We start from the raw sequence: 16,517 nt of genomic DNA on the forward strand, positions 1-16,517 counted from the left end.
ATCAGGAAAATTGGTCAAGACTTTGATTTTGAGGCTTACTCTTATGAAACTTATTTCTGTAGCGGAGAAGCTAAGACTACAGGGCCCAAGAGTTGCTCGTAGGAAACATCTTTTGTTGCTCAGATGTGGTCTTTCTCACTACTTAAGCCCCACTTTTCAAGAAAAATCAGTACCCTATTCACTATGTGGGACTTGGCATTCAGGGGTGAAAATCTCCCTGACAATGTGGGGCATGACTCCTAGGGATAAATCTGGTCCTGGCACCTTGGGATCAATATGCCTTCCTGACCAAAAGGGGTGAAAGAAGTGTGACAAAATAAGGCATCAGTGGCTAAGAGAGATCAAATAAATAGAGTTAAGAGGCTATTCTAGAGGCTCTTATACAAGCATCAGTTAGATAGGGCTAATTGCCATGGTTTGCTAAATCTCAACAAACTTCACTCATTAAATTTTAAGGACTCAAACTGAAACTCTATAAAAGTTTCATGCACTAAGTTTGCTTTCCTAGAATTTATAATTTCCAGAGGGCTCCTTGGTCACATAAATCCTGAAACCCAGAGGGACCAGCCTCTCCAAGACTATCAATTAATTACATCCCCCTATCCTTTAGTGCCGACACCCCTTCTCACTGGGAAAAGTTCACAATGGTCATTGCCTGAAGATCCTTATATATTGGGAAAAGGATCAAAGGAGAAGGAGGAGGTACAACAGAGAAAATGGGATCTAACTAATGAGCATCACTGCTGAATCTCTCTGTATTAATATTCCTTCTACTCTCCAGTATTTTGGAGAAGCTAGAAAGAAAAGTTTGAAATAGTGGAATGGTAATCCATAACAAACACTGTAATCTATTCTGTAACTACTTACTGAAGCATACTTTGAAAATTACTAATTTTTCTCTTTTATTTGTATACATTTTATATTTTAATAAAATTTAAAAATGTTAAAAAAAATGTAGGTAACACATACTGGAAGAAAAGTGGATATTTCTCTCTTCTCCCAGGAACAAGTACAGTCTGACATAGAATAAGCCCAAATCTTAGAATAGCATATATTCACATCTAAGAGGAGGGAAGAATGGAGCTAGTACTTGTATGAAAGGAGTGCTTCCCTGAACTTTATATGAAATATTAGAATTCCTGTATTTTATGAGCAAATCTGCTAAATATCTTCTTCATTTACTTACATGGAACATCTAAATTTAAACTATACCTGGAAAATTGTGGCAACCCAGATTTTAAATTACAATGACTCTGAATTATAAAATAAAAAAGGCATAGTTGCACTTAAAAGAAGGGCCAAAACTAAGGAAAGAAAGTTTACATGCAACCATGGGGAGCGTTGTTAATATGTTTTATTTATTACTAATTAAAATGCTAGTTATAATCTAATATGCTTTTACTGTTTTGTGTATTTATAAAAAAGCTCTCTTCAATTAGAACCATATATATTTATGTTGCACAATAACTAATGTGTGGCTTCCGGTATTGTTCTAGTTAAATTATACCAGTGAATTTATGAGTGAGTTGCTACATGCCTGGTGTTGATTAATCAGTAACGTGAAAACCTTTATGTATTAGGTACACAGTTAATATTTTATCTTTCTTTGAACAATTAGAAGATTTTTTGCAAGCAGAATACCATGAAAGTATTTTATCAGTCTAGAAAACTATTTTAGATAAACGATTTGATCTCTTACTATGGTTTTTACTCATTGATGCATTTTGCTTTTAGAGAAACTATCTTCAAAGAGAGTTCAGATTATTAGATTTCAAGATACAGGTGAAATTTTTATCATTTGTGATCAAAATTAAGCAGAAGTCTTAGCAAACAGTTTATATCTGCAAGATTTGCTCTCAGAATCATCCTTAACTATATGGACTTTCCCACTTTTTTTTTTTTTTTTTTTTTTAATGTATGGGCAGGCACCGGGATTCAAACCTGGGTCTCTGGCATGACAGGAAAGAACTCTGCCTGTTGAGCCACCATGGCCCACCCTTTCCCATCTTTTTTAACAAGTAAAATTCCTCTCCTTCTTCAAGACTTCATTCCAATTATTATCATTTATTTTTTTATCATCATTCTTATTAAAAATAAGAAATAACTTTTACCATGTTCTCAGCTTTCCAATAATTTTTTTCATTCATTTTAAATGTTTCCCTTTTCTGTGAGAATTTTCTCAGAACTCAAGATAGAGTATCCCTCTTCCACTGAGTAACCAAATCCATTTATGTTCATTTCCAGTGTTATATGACAATTATTAGTTAACGTGCCATGGAAAAATCTTTGAAATTTAAAAAACATAAATTTTTTCGATTGCATTGAAGATGCTGAATACAAATTAAATTCATTATAATAATTAAAAAGATGAGTTTATGAGAGAGAGCATTAATTATTAATACTGTAAGTTTATGATTTTACTAGAACACACGCCTTTAAGTCATTCCTATTGTTACTACCTATTTTGAAGCAGCCATTGCAAGTATATGCTACCATTTCAGTATGCTTTTGAGTGTGTCAACACGTAACTAACCTTTTCACATATTGCTCTTCAGTGAGAATTAGTTACAATTATTGTTTTAATTTATAGAAGCTGCCAGAATGCAATATGTTAGAAATGGAATGGCTTTTAAAAGGGAATGTGCTGGCTTGAAAGAATGTATGTACCGTAGTAAAACCATGTTTTAATCCTAATCCCATTTTGCAAAGGCAGCTGTTTTTTCTAATTCCTTTTCAGTACTGTGTGTTTGAAACTGTAATTTGATTATCTCCTTAGACATGGGACTCAATCAAGAGTGGCTGTTAAACTGGATTAGGTGAACATGTGTCTCCACCCATTCAGCAGGGTCTTGATTAATTTACTGGAATCCTATAAAAGAGGAAACATCTTGGAGAATGAGACTCTGGCAGAGCAGAGAATGCCACAGTACCATAAGGCAGAGAGTCCACCAGCTAGTGACTTTTGGAGATGGAGAAGGAAAATGCCTCCCGGGGAGCTGGAGAGGAAGCTAGCAAATGACACTGTGTTCACCATGTGCCCTTCCAGCTGAGAGAAATAAGACTGTGTTTGCCATGTTCCTTTCCAGAGGAGAGAAAAACTCTGACCGTGTTCACCATGTGCCTTTCCACTTGAGAGAGAAACCCTAAACTTCCTCGGTCTTCTTGAACCAAAGTATCTTTCCCTGGATGCCTTAGATTGGACATTTCTATAGACTGGTTTTAATTGGGACATTTTCTCAGATTTAGAACTGTAAACTGGCAACTTATTAAATTCTTCTTTTTAAAAGCTATTCCATTTCTGGTATATTACATTCTGGCAGTTAGCAAACTAGAACAGGGAATTTATAAATTGCAAGTTTTCAGTTCTAGCACCATGAAAATGTCCAAACTGAGGCATCCAGATAAAGATATCTTGACTTAAGAAAGGGTGGATGACGTTCAAGGCTTCTCTTGTCAGCTGGAAAGACAAATGGGGACATCTGTTGGGGTCTCTGGCTTCTCATTTCCCAGGGGCATTTTCTTTCTTCATCTCCAGTGATCTCCTGCTGTGTGGGCTCTGTTGGCTCTTTCCGAAATGGAAAGGCTCTGGTAAGCAACCCCACCTTGAATGGGTAGAGACACATATCCATGGAAACCATCTAGTCAAAAGTTACCACTCACAATTGATGGGCCACATCTCCATGGAAATAATAAAAAACATCCCACCCAGCAGTATTGAATAAGGATTAAAGAATTTGGCTTTTCTGGGATACACAACAGATTCAAACTAGCACAATTGTACTTGTTCCTCTTTTTTTTTTTTTTTAGCAATTATCAATATTAAGAATAAGAATTTAGGAGCTCTTAATTCTGGTGCTCTTCCAGCCACATTTGTGTTAGAGGACTTGTACAAAGGCAATTTTTAATCATGGTTTAAAGGATTTTTACAAAAATTTCTCTGAACTTTGCAAAATTAGCAATTGAGAAGAGGGCACGATGTAACTATTATCCTTTTTTGTATTTTATGCTGCCTAAGAAAATTGTATCAAAAATTGCTATTCTGTCAGGAATTCGGCTTTAGAAAAAAATAGTTATATGGATTTGAAACTACTTAAATGTTCTCTACATACACAAAGCTGGAAAAGAACTGAGATGATACATAGTATAATAAAGTCAGTATTGTTTTGTATCTGAGCCTTGAATAACTTTAACAGATTTGTCAGAGGAAAATGTCAGAATTTAAGACTTTATTATGGTCAAGCTGTGAGTATTTTTTGGAACAATCTCAGCTTCTGTTCAATTTATCCTTACCATTATAATTGGAAGACATTTTAATATCTTTTTAGAAAATTGTATGTATGTTTTCCAGAATAACAATTTGCACATTGTTCCAGTCCTTTAAATTTACTTCATGCAAAATTGGATTTTGTTGTAGTCTATGAAGGTTTTTAAATGGATCAATTAAATTACCTACATTATGGGATAGGATTTCAGTAATGCACAGTGAAGTGGACTATCTTGAACTGTGATTTCTCTAAATGTTTCGTTAAAATAATCACCTTCAGACATAAATAGGAAGGACAATCCATTCATCAGTAATTTACAGTATGTAAGAAAAACTGGGATATCGCTGAAATATATCATTTATTTTTAATTGTTTATCCTATAATACTGATAGGATAGTGATGGTAGCTTTGCAGGGTCCACATAATTAATGTAATAGGAGGTAGAAGAGATATGAGGATTCAAACTCAAATTTAACATTCTGTATGGGCTTCCAGTTCAGAAAATAGCCATTAACTTAGAATAGAAAAAGTGGGGCTGAAAAAAAAACGTTTTAATCATTAATTTGGAAACAATGCATAAATTTTGAGAAAATGAAGTAAAACACAAACTTTTATCATTTTTAATTTTCTTTAAATATAAGTTCTTTTCCTATAAAATTGTCTAAAACCTGCTCCTCTTTTTGAATTCTGTTTAGTATTTGTCTCAACCAGTGACCAAAAAGAGAACCTGAGAATCATTTTTAACTCTTTCTGCTTGTTTATTACAGCATAGCAATTTCCAAGTAGATTATGAAAACTGCAATACAGAGCATGATACGTGTAATGAAAAGATGGACTGGAAATGTCCAGTTTGTGGAGATGAAACATGCTTAGAACGTTGGGTGGATTCAGCTGTGAGAGACGTAGAAACTCAGCCAGTCATATAGCACACGGGGCACGGATCATGTGGTGGCAGGCTGTCCATCTGCTAGCCCAGGTGGATTCCAGCATGCAGCACATCCCAAATATGTAGCCCCAGAGCAGGGAGTAATCAGAAAGTTAAACCAGAACAAGAATTTAGAGGCAGCAGGCATCAAGGGGAAGAGTAAAGCAGGTGTAAAACCCCAGATTTATGACAGAGAAGTAGGGACAGGAGTCCAGCATCTATGAGGAGTGGTGACAGTAAGGGAACATCTTAGTACTGAAGATGCAGAGGTATTCAATACTGAAGATGCTGGTGTTCTGCAAAAGTTTGACAATGTGGAATTACCAAGATGTTTTAGATCTTCTCTCTAAGGATGAACTGAAGTCTTTCCATCTTCTGTTGAAGAGATATTCAGGGTCTTTGTAGACCCTTCTTCCTCATGTCTTCTATTGAGAGCTCTCAATTCCACTCTCACTGCATTCATGTTAGGAAAAATTCTGTTTATCCTAGCACAATTTTAATAAACTCTTTAGGCCTACTCCACATTTACTTCCTTTCTTCTTTAACCCGAACTAGGTAATGTTGCTTGACAATTCTATCTTAATAAAGCTGAAGTCATGTCTTTGCCTTATGTAACAACCTGCAGTAGCTTAGACTTGTGTACCAAATTAGGTACAAATTTGTCTTTATGGCATTCAAGGTTCTTTGCAATAGAAATTCAATTTATCACTCATGTCTCACACCTTTTTATTCTAGTCTCATGACCTACTCCTCCTATACATGTAATTCTGTTGCAGAATTAGTATATATTGGTTTTAAAATATGTTTTGGTTCATTTATTTCTCTCTGCTGAAAAATAATCATTACACTTCTTTTAAAATGTCTTTTAATAAAAGTTTAATCCACCTATAAATGACCATCTACCAAACTAACTTCTCTATGCATCTTTTCCTTATCTCCTTATTGCCATAAAAGTTTACTTTTAAACAGTGGTGATGTGTGGGTGAGAGTGGTGAACTTACTTGCAGAGATTTCTCAAAGTTGCTTAAGAAAATATGTGCCACTGGTAGGAAAAAACCACAATAGGACAAATTTGATCTTTCTGGCTTCTACTTAAGATAGATTGATGGAATTATTTTAATGATTCAGGGATTCAGATAAACCAATGTGAGTAATAAAAATATATATATAAATATATATTTATATATCTTGTAAGTATATTCAAACATTCCCAAAGACATTAGATTGCAGCTGCCTACTGTGATTCCTATGGCTTTGGGCCGGATTTCTTTCTACAATGACATCTGTAGTCAAATTTCTCAAGTTCAGTTTCTTGCCCAGAACTACTTGTTTATTTAATTTCAAATACATACTCATACTGTTTTATACTTAGATTTCCATATGTTGTGCCATTCTGTCACTGAGTACATTATATAGAGTACAAGGTGTCATGTATTTATCTCATTTCCATATTTTTTTGTATACTTGATTAGTTTGGATTCCTATAACTGGATTTCATGTAACTAAAGCTAAAATAATTTTGGCAAATTAGTAAAAATAATAACTATCAAAAAGTCTATCTACATTAAATTTTACATTGAATTAATCCTTCTAGAGAAAGGTACTACCAAAAATAAGAATCTATGATTATCTTAATTAGCAGTCATAATTATCTCAATTAGCAACTTTAACTAGTTAATATTAAATCCCACAGAGAAAATGTAACCTGAATGTAACCTTCTCCATAGAGGTTCAGAACACAGCTCTTGGTGCTTTAATATGTGGGTCTTAGCTGGTGTCAAGGACTACAGGGGAGTGTGGGGAGGCAGGAGGAGGAAGCAAACATTAAAATGCAAAAAAGATATACAATGTTAACTTCAGGTCACTGATACAACCTTTTGCTTACAAGTAAGTTTTTACTCCTGTAATTGTGCAATGCTGAGTGCCCTGCATATTTTAAATTTTAATATATGTTAACATTTCTCCTGACTTCAGGTTTAAATTATAGATCTATAGTCTTGTGGTGCAAATATATTCAAGAATTTTACAACTGCAAATTTTGAAGTAAATTCCCTTTCAGATTAAAAGTAGTCAGGTGTTCTTATAAAAACTGGATAATAAAAATATGATTATCCTTTAATAAACTTACACAAGATATTTCACCTGCAACAAATAAAAGCATATTAAATCTCTCTCTAAGAAAAGATGAGAGAGTAAAGGCTGAAAATTGTTGTACTGCAGCTACTAAACTCTTAGAGACTAGCATAGTTAGCTATAGAGGAACAGCAAAGAAAGATATGAAATACCAAAAGTGAGTCAGCACTTCTTAGTCAAATAAAAACTATTGGGATGGTTTAATCTGAAGAATAAATGTTAAATACTAAAGAATATATATATAGGAATATTTGTCAAAATTAGGCAGTTTAAAGATTTGCTTATGTTACTTTTTTTTATGGTCTCTCTTTCCTAACTGGATATAATAATGCCCTTGAATTGTCATGATTCATTTACTTCAGCCTACCTGTATTTCAAAAGAAGAGCTCACTGGTTATTTTTACCTAGCAACTCACCAGAGGCAAGAGGCTGATTTGGGATAACAAGAGATTGCTTTCACAATGAAAACATAATCAGGGCCTGGATACGTGAATCTGAGTCTGTGAAATGATGTGTGTATAATGTGCAAAAAGGAACTGGGGAAACCTGAGGGTCATTAAAAGCCATTCTTGACTTCTGTGTGGTGCTTTTCATTTACAAAGTGACACTTATTTAATTCTCATTGTAGGAAAATGCCAGACAGATATTATTCTCAATTGGCAAACGGGGTAACTTTAGACCAAAAGATTTCATGTGATTTTCCCAAGGTCATGGTGTGATTGAGACAAGGAATAAAAGCAAAATCAAGATTTTTGTGGGGGTGAATCCTTATGCTATTTACATTGTACATGCCACTTTAAAATGTTTATTTCTCTTTGGAATATGATAGAGGTAACTGCTTTCTAAGTATATTTCAAAAGCTAAGGAATGCAAAACGTTTCCAAGAATAAATAAGGGGCATTTTTAGAAATATTAGCTACACTTCAATTTTACTTTTATTTGGAAGTTTACATTATTTTCTTTGTGAAAAAAATATCCTTCCCTTTCTTGCAAACTTTGTTTGATTTGTCTTTACTTTGATCATGGCATAATGGAAGTGTATAACATTACAGTGTGTTTGTGACTGATGAACTGGGGAAACTCCTTTTTTATGCCTCAGTAGTTTTTAATTTCACTATTTCAATTTCCCAAATTGTATTTAGTTCAGAAATATACCAAATTTGTTTACTGTTCCTATGCCCTCTGCTAGTTTTTCTTTAGGTAATGTTAAATTGTTTGCTCAGTTCTCATTTCGTGCATCTCACCCTTGAAAAAGGAAAGAGTTCCTGTAAACTCTATCTTGGGGATATCAAATGACTGAAATATTCTCATAAATACCATACATATAGATAATATTTATGAAAATAATAAAGCAATATAAAAATTCATGAATATTAAATTCATTATCTATACTCTTATTATGTGTATGTGCATTCCTAAATTCTACCAGACATAAGGAACACATTTGTTTTTACAGCAGAGATTTAATGACTTCTTAATCAGTCTTAAGGAATAGGAAAAGGGTTCACTTAGAAGGCTTAAGAAATTCAGGGTGAGCCTTAAAAGATAAGTGGACATTAGAACACAGTTTGATCAAAAACACTCTAGTGGAATCTGCAAGGAGTCTTGGGCTTTCAAAATCTTCAAATTTATTTAAAACATAACATCTCTGTACTCAGTTTCTTTATCTAAACTTTGGGAATAATGATGTACCTACTATGCTTGTCAGGAAGATTAAGTAAGGTATCATATATAAACTACCTAAAACACTGATAAATACATAATAACTATGAAGTAATTGTTAGCTAGTACGCTCTCTGATCATCTGTGTACAAGCATTGCTATAACATCATATATGCATTCCTGAAAAATTTTGTGCAAAATCATATGCCAAAATTAACAGTGCTCATGGGAAATAAATGGGATTATTGTTGAGCCATTAAATAATCATTGACTTTGTACCAAAAAACACCAATGCTAATAAAAGAGTAGCACAGTTGAGATCTCCACTGGCATCTGCACCCTGTAGATATGTGTACCTTGAACCCTGGGGTTCTGCTTCTCTTTTTAGAGATAGGTTATCGAATGTATTCACTTTGTATAAAGAACACTTTCAGCAACATTAAAAATCTGATCAATCAATTTAAACTTAGATATGGAAAAAAAAGTTCATTCTCAGATACAGCAGAAATTTGTCAGATACAGTGAAAACTATAGCTGATCTAAAAGTCATCAAACCAAACTTGTGCTTAAAAAAAGTAGTTCAATAACATTTTTATCTTTTTTTTTAAGATTTTTATGTATTTGTAAGGTTTCCTCCTTAATTATGAGGAATAAATGTCCCTGATCATTTCAAAATAATAAAGAGCTGGAAAAGTTGAATATGAACCAATACAAGTTATGCACTATGCAGTCATTATCTCCTTTTTCATCAACACTGTAGGAAAACAGACCTAATATCCTGGTACTCTTAAAAAGGTTTTTTTCCCCCCTTAAATATATTCCAAAGAGTTGTCTGCATTTCTTTCTTCTTCTACCTCTTCAGCCCCCTCCAATTTGAATACAAGCTGGCTCTGGGTAAAGTTAAGAATGACTTCCATGTTCTCAAATTTAGTGGAAATACTTGAGACCTGCTCTTATGGTTTGTGGCAGCAGTGGATGCTACCTCCTTTTTTTTTTTAAGAATTGTCTTTGCTTGGCATCCATGTTATAGTACACAATTTATTTTATTCACTTCTACATAGCTAATTGTTCCCTTTTTTATCCTCTTTGAAATTTCATGCTTCATAAGGCTTCCAAATTTTGGCATTCTTCAAGGTTCCCCCTCTCCGAATTTCTTATTCTTTCCATAATGTATTGCAAGCAAAATCAAGGCTCCAAAATACCAACTCTATGTAGACATCTCAGAAAAGCATGTGCGTATATATTACAGTCAAACACCATAACACTTTTGTTAATTTAACCTTCAGTCTTTCCTCACACCTTTCAGCGTTGGCCCTCTCCCCTTGCAGCATCACACCACACCCCCCTCACTCTCTCCACACTTGCCTTCACTGCACTTTTCATGTCCACTCTTTCCATTCACAGGGCCTTTATGCGTGCAGTTCTCCCTTCCTGGAATATTCCTTCTTCCTCTAATCACCTGGTTAACTCCTTTTCACAATCATTCTGAGGTCAGTTCATCACTTCCTCAAGGAAGCTAATTTGACCTTAATTATTCAAAACTTCATAGTGGCAATTTATTTTGGCAACTCTTCATCATCGCACTTGTTATATCAGTTCTACATTTGTTTGTGTGGTTATTATATTTATTTTAGTCTTTTCCATTAGAATCTATACTTCATATAAACAGTAACTCTAAAATGTTCCAACTTCAATATGTCTTGCCTTATCTACTAGTAGGTCCTTAATAAATATCTGTTGAATGAATACATGGTTGGATCTTAGGCTAAAGAGCTTTTCTGGCATCCGTGGTTCTGAATAGGATTTATACAAGTCTCCTCTAAAATATTACCAAGGCAGTGGAAGACTAGTTTTAACACTTCAATAATTTTTTTAGCTTGGAAAGAAAAGCAGGTTGGTTGGACACTGGGATGATTTTTGGAGGAAGAGGGCTGTTTGCATTGTGAAGATGTAGATAAGTCTTGTTTTGTTAGTTTGTTGTTTTACTAATTTTCTGGGCAAGGAGTATTTTGGCCATTTTTCCTTCTTTTGCATGTCTCCCATCACTCTTTAAGTGAATATTACTCTTCCCACCGACTCTCTCCATTGCCTGAGGAAATCTGACTTGAACAATAATGGGGTGGATCTAGTATTGGGTTAATTACTGTCTATAGAATATTTATTAACCTTGTTAAATATGTATGCAAAGTGCTCCCAGTGCTCTTTCCCCTGATGGAGGTAAACAATAAAAGAGACTGATAGAATTTTTCTGATGATTGTTATAAAAGGGAATTGGGGTGGTGGGGGTACTGGCAGCATATTTCTTGATAAACTCTTGGAGAAGACTGTTCTTTCTATACTTGAGAAGAGGAGTTGCTACTCTTTCTCATATATGAATAGAAAAGCTTGCTCATTCAGTGGAAAGGAGGGGTTAAGTATGTGGTCTCCAGATTCAAAAGTTCTGATTTCAGAGTCCAGGCTCTAATATTTACAGTCACCCAAACGAGGTCATTTGGTTTAATCTTTCTAGGCTCTGCTTTGACCTTCTGTCAAATGAAGACTAAAAATGGTGCTTATGTAAACAATTGTGGGAATCAAATAGGAAATATGAAGTAAAGATGTTAACACTGTGATTATTATTTATATATTTCATATTAAATAAATATAAGTAGCTGTATAATTAATATTATTTTTAATTTATCTCTACTTTTCATAGAAAAAACAGTATTTGCCTTATAACATAAACTATTACTGAAACTTATTGTGAATCAAATTAGTGTTAAAGAATTTGAAAAACAATTCAAATTAGAAGTTTTGTTTAAAAGAGGCTTATGCCAAACACTTATATATATACATAAAAATTGATGAACACATATATATATGTGTGTGTTCTCATCTCATCTTTTCAAGGGGATGCAGAATCCTTGTCATCACTGAGCAGCTGGTGTCTTTCTGAGGGCTTTCACTTTAATATATGTATAATTTTTAATTATAATTTTACCACTCAATGAACCTCACAATGGCAACATTTTAGCATCTATCCACCACGGCAGATGGCAAACTAATGAGGCCTGCTGTACTTGCAGACTGATATTTTTCCTACATAACACTTTTCTGATCAACAGGGAGGTCAAAGAGCAAGTTTTATTTATCTCCTTTGTTTAATTTGGTCCTTAAAATCATAAGGCAGATTATTAGCGAATTCGCATTGTACACGTCATAATTAGACTCATTAATGTTTGTTTCTTACATTTCACTGATACAATTGTAAAAGTCACTGCCAATGCCTAAAATGTGTTTTAACTATTTGAAATTTAATATACAGTATTGGTTTATCTTAAATCACTTTCCAGGATATTAATTAAATACGCTTCTTCTTAAAACAGAAAATTCTTTGCCACTATAATATATGTGTGACTGTGTGTGTGTGTGTGTGTGTGTGTGTGTGTATGTGTGTGTGTGTGCAGGTGTGGGTATAAAACAGAGAATATAAATGCAGTTTATATATATATATATATGTATACACATACATATATATACACTTTTTATAATGTGAATCTGAAAATGTATTTTATTAATAAATTTTAAGTGCCTCATATCCTTTTGACTCAGCAAACTTTCACATTTTAAAGACAAAGCCATTAGCACTTAATTTAGTTTTGAGATAAGCTAAAATGTATCTTTTTAGTCAGTGAATATTCTCAGAAGCAAAGTCACCATTAAGTGCAATTAGATTTATTAGGAAAGGAGACTTATCTAGTTTAACTATCCTTAACAGTGCTTGGTACAGAATAGCTGTTTATTAAATGAATGTAGAAAGAAAGAAATCTTTATTTCTTTACCATAAACATTTCTTGTCCTTTTCAAATGTTGAGTAAAGAAATAAATTCTAAGAATTGTACAATGGAAAGTCAGTAAGAAGAGTTCAAAACTAGCTTGATGATTTTCATGAATATTGAATGACATTCTTTAAAAGAAAGTAGATAGCAAATTTAAAATAATGCAGTATAAAATAATATTTAGTTTTATCAAATACTCTTTTGAACTCTGAGAGGAATTAAAATTAATAATTTATTTGTTTGCTTATTTCACTGATAATTGTATTTCTCAGTTCAATATTATAATTTTCCCTATTTATCACATATAATAAGAGGGCTGTAGAAATTACTTATATTAATTTATTCACTTAAAGAAAAGTTGCTTTTTGACTCATCTTTTGTAAGCACTTCATTTCAGTTTTGTTTTTTCTCCCTTCTTTACAGCTGAGCTTTGTGAAATAATTATATATTATTTCTCATCTTATTCTCCTTCTAGAAGTTCAAACACAACTCTGTGGAAATTCGGCTCTCTAAAGTCACCAGGGGTTTTATCAGTTGCCTTGGATGCAATAGAGTGCACTGGACTTAGTCTAATTTTGTGGCCACTTCTCCAACATTGCCTCCAACGTGGCATCAGGGCAGTTTGTTTGGAGCATGTTCCCACAGGTACATACCTCCGGTTAATTATGTTAATTCCATACACTTAAGTCCACCCAGCCTTTACCGAGCCTGGGAAAATTTATGCATGGTATCCTCCTGCAAAATACATGGGTCTAGAAAAACTACCGAAATCTTCCCAAGAAGGACATACGGGGAATTTTGCTGAGTCCTAGGAAAGAAGTCCCCTCACTCTTCAGAGGTGGCTTTTCTTCTGGATGTGCTTATGTGAGGATAACAATCTTGGATCTGCTAAATCCACGAAAGGAGTCATCGTAAGGAAAAATGTCAGTTCAGGGAAGGGGGTAAATTGGTGGCGTGAGATGCAGACAAACAGCAAAAAGAAAGGAGAGAACAGCATATTTGAGGGAAAGATAAAGAGGGAAAATGCTTTGGATAAAGAGAGTTTTAAATGGAACTGAAAATGCATTTCTGTATTTCACCTATAAATATATCTCCTTGTATATATGTGTAGGTGTATAAAACTCCACCTTGACCCATACAATTCTCAGTCCTCTGTCAACTTGTTTTGACCCTTGTCCAAAAATAATTGATCTTCTCCTCTATGTATTGTGTACACTTGTATGTAATTACACTTCCATTGACCCTGCTAGCACGTTTTACCTTCTCCTTTTACAATGATCCCCTTTGGGGTAGAGGCCATGACTAATTCATGTGGATATCCAGCTTGTGGAAATAATTGACATTCAGTCACAATTTGCTGAAGGAAAGGATGAATAAATAAACAAATAAATGAGAAATTGGTGAATATACTCATTAAAAGGGGATTCATCCCTTAGAATATGTATACATCCAGTTTGGTTTTTTTTCTATATTTGCTAATTCATGTTCTTTCCAACTCATTCAGAGAAAGATGTGGCAAAGGTTTAATCTATAAATATTGTGGTTTACTGGCATGATTTTCTTGTACCATGCTTTAAAGAAGTTCTCCAACACAATTATTTTCCACAATTGCATTACTGGTTTAGTAACTACTAACTATATTGCAATAACAACATTATTAAAAATAAGAATAACCACCCGAAAATAAGAATAACTAGTTTCTCTAATGAAAATAGAAGAAAAGAATAGTGCTTAAAAGTAGGAAGAAAAAAATACTCTAGAATGAGGCTTATAATTTTAATACAGAGCTTTCCCAGGCTCTGAAGTTCCTAGTGCTCTTGAAAACCAGGGGGATGACTATTTTCAGTTATACAAAAAGCCTAGTGAGACTTTACTTAGACTACAATGAATCTGCATATAACACGTTTTTATTGTTTTTATTGTGATCATGTTAACTAAGTGTGTTGAAAAGGAGAGAGGTTATAGAAAGAAAGCTAGAAAAATAAATTAATAATAAATACACTATATTAAATATGGTAATAATATATAGTTTGGCAGATGAAGTGCTTTTTCAGTCATTAATTCAGTGGATGTAACAAAATCAACAAAATGGTAGCCTGCTGATAATATTGGAAGTCACTACAAAAATTTTAAAAATTTATTCTGATGGATAAGCAGATTTCTAATACTTATTAAAATTGTCGATGTCATTGTTGAAACTAAAAGCAAATATGTAATCTGGCAACAGAAATAACAAGGCACAGCAAAAGAAAAATTCAACGGCATGGTATGGAATTGAGTATTTATCTTGTTCAGTGGCAATTCTGAAGTAGTTATTTCTGGACATAATCCATGTCACCAGCAAGAAAACTGACATAAGGATTATTTCTCATTTCCTCCTGACTAGATGTTTTAAAAAGGAGACTCACGTAACCTAATGCAGTGCAAAGAAAGCTTACATTTGAAAAGAAGAATAACTTAACTGAGAATCTTGATTGGTCTCACAGAATTCTGTATTACCTTCTTCAGTTTAACACAGTCTAAAACTAGACCTGAGTTTAAAAGTTAAGAAATCTGCATTACCTTGGAGTGAGAATTGGCCCCTGGAGTGTGAAGCCACCTGTAAAAGATGGGTTCAGCTTAGTTAGCTAAACTCACAGATAGTGAGGATATTTCAAGTAGAGTGAAAAATATAGCTGATACCAGGAACAAAACAGTGTTGTAAAGCTAGTTGGTCTTTCCCTGTAGGAATTCTACCGGGAGGTCAAATTACACATAGCATATAAACACATTTATATGGAAAGCACTATTTCAAGAGCTTTTCCTGTATTATCAAATTTAACCTTTCCTATAATCCTATGAGGAAGATATTCTTGGTAACCTCATTTCACAGATACGGAAACTACAATTCAGAGAGGTTATTTGATTCCAGGTAAAATAGCTGGAAGATTGGAAGAGTCACAATTTGAATTTAAGGAATCAGTTTCAAGAATCAGGGCTTGTACACAACATGCTGTACGACCTCTCTTGAAACAAACTATGACTTAGCTGTTTATTTTCAACTGCCTAATCTAAATTGATATTAATTTTTTCTATATTAGAGTTATATTTCAATCCAGAAGGGTTTAATTTTTGGATCAGAAGATTGTCTAAGATTTGTCTTAGATAATGATTCAGTAAGTACTGCAAAACATTTGTATCTGTGGCTTTCCATTTTCTAAACTTCTATCACAGGTTTTTTTTTTTTTTTAGATATTTAAATACTACAATTAAGATGCATTTAGTTCCAATTTTAAAGGCTTAAGAAAGGAATTTCTGGTGGTCTTGCATATCTTCTCTTTGATTCATTGCAAACTAATTTTATAGCCTAACTCTCAGAGAGTTATATTAATTGTGCATTATTTGCAGAGAAAACCTCATGAAATTTTCCAGGTAACTACCAATTCAAGCTCTTCTTGACTACTTGTATTTTGCAAGCAAAGATGGATAAGTGCGGTTTTTCTCTATATTCACATTAGGGAGCTAGGAAGATGCAGAAGAGAACATTTCTTTCTTGTCAGTTTTCCTCCTTTCCCCACTCTAGTGATAGTTGAACCAAAATGATAAACAATTAGAGTTTCAGTCCTATTCATTATTATAACCTCTAAGGGAAATTCTGCTCGAGGTCTTTTAATTTTGCAATTAACAAAGAAAAAATTTGACCTTGTCTGAAATTGTGTCTAATTGCCAAAATTC

Source organism: Tamandua tetradactyla, chromosome 4 (genome assembly GCF_023851605.1).
Source record: "Tamandua tetradactyla isolate mTamTet1 chromosome 4, mTamTet1.pri, whole genome shotgun sequence".
Classification (NCBI taxonomy): domain Eukaryota; kingdom Metazoa; phylum Chordata; class Mammalia; order Pilosa; family Myrmecophagidae; genus Tamandua; species Tamandua tetradactyla.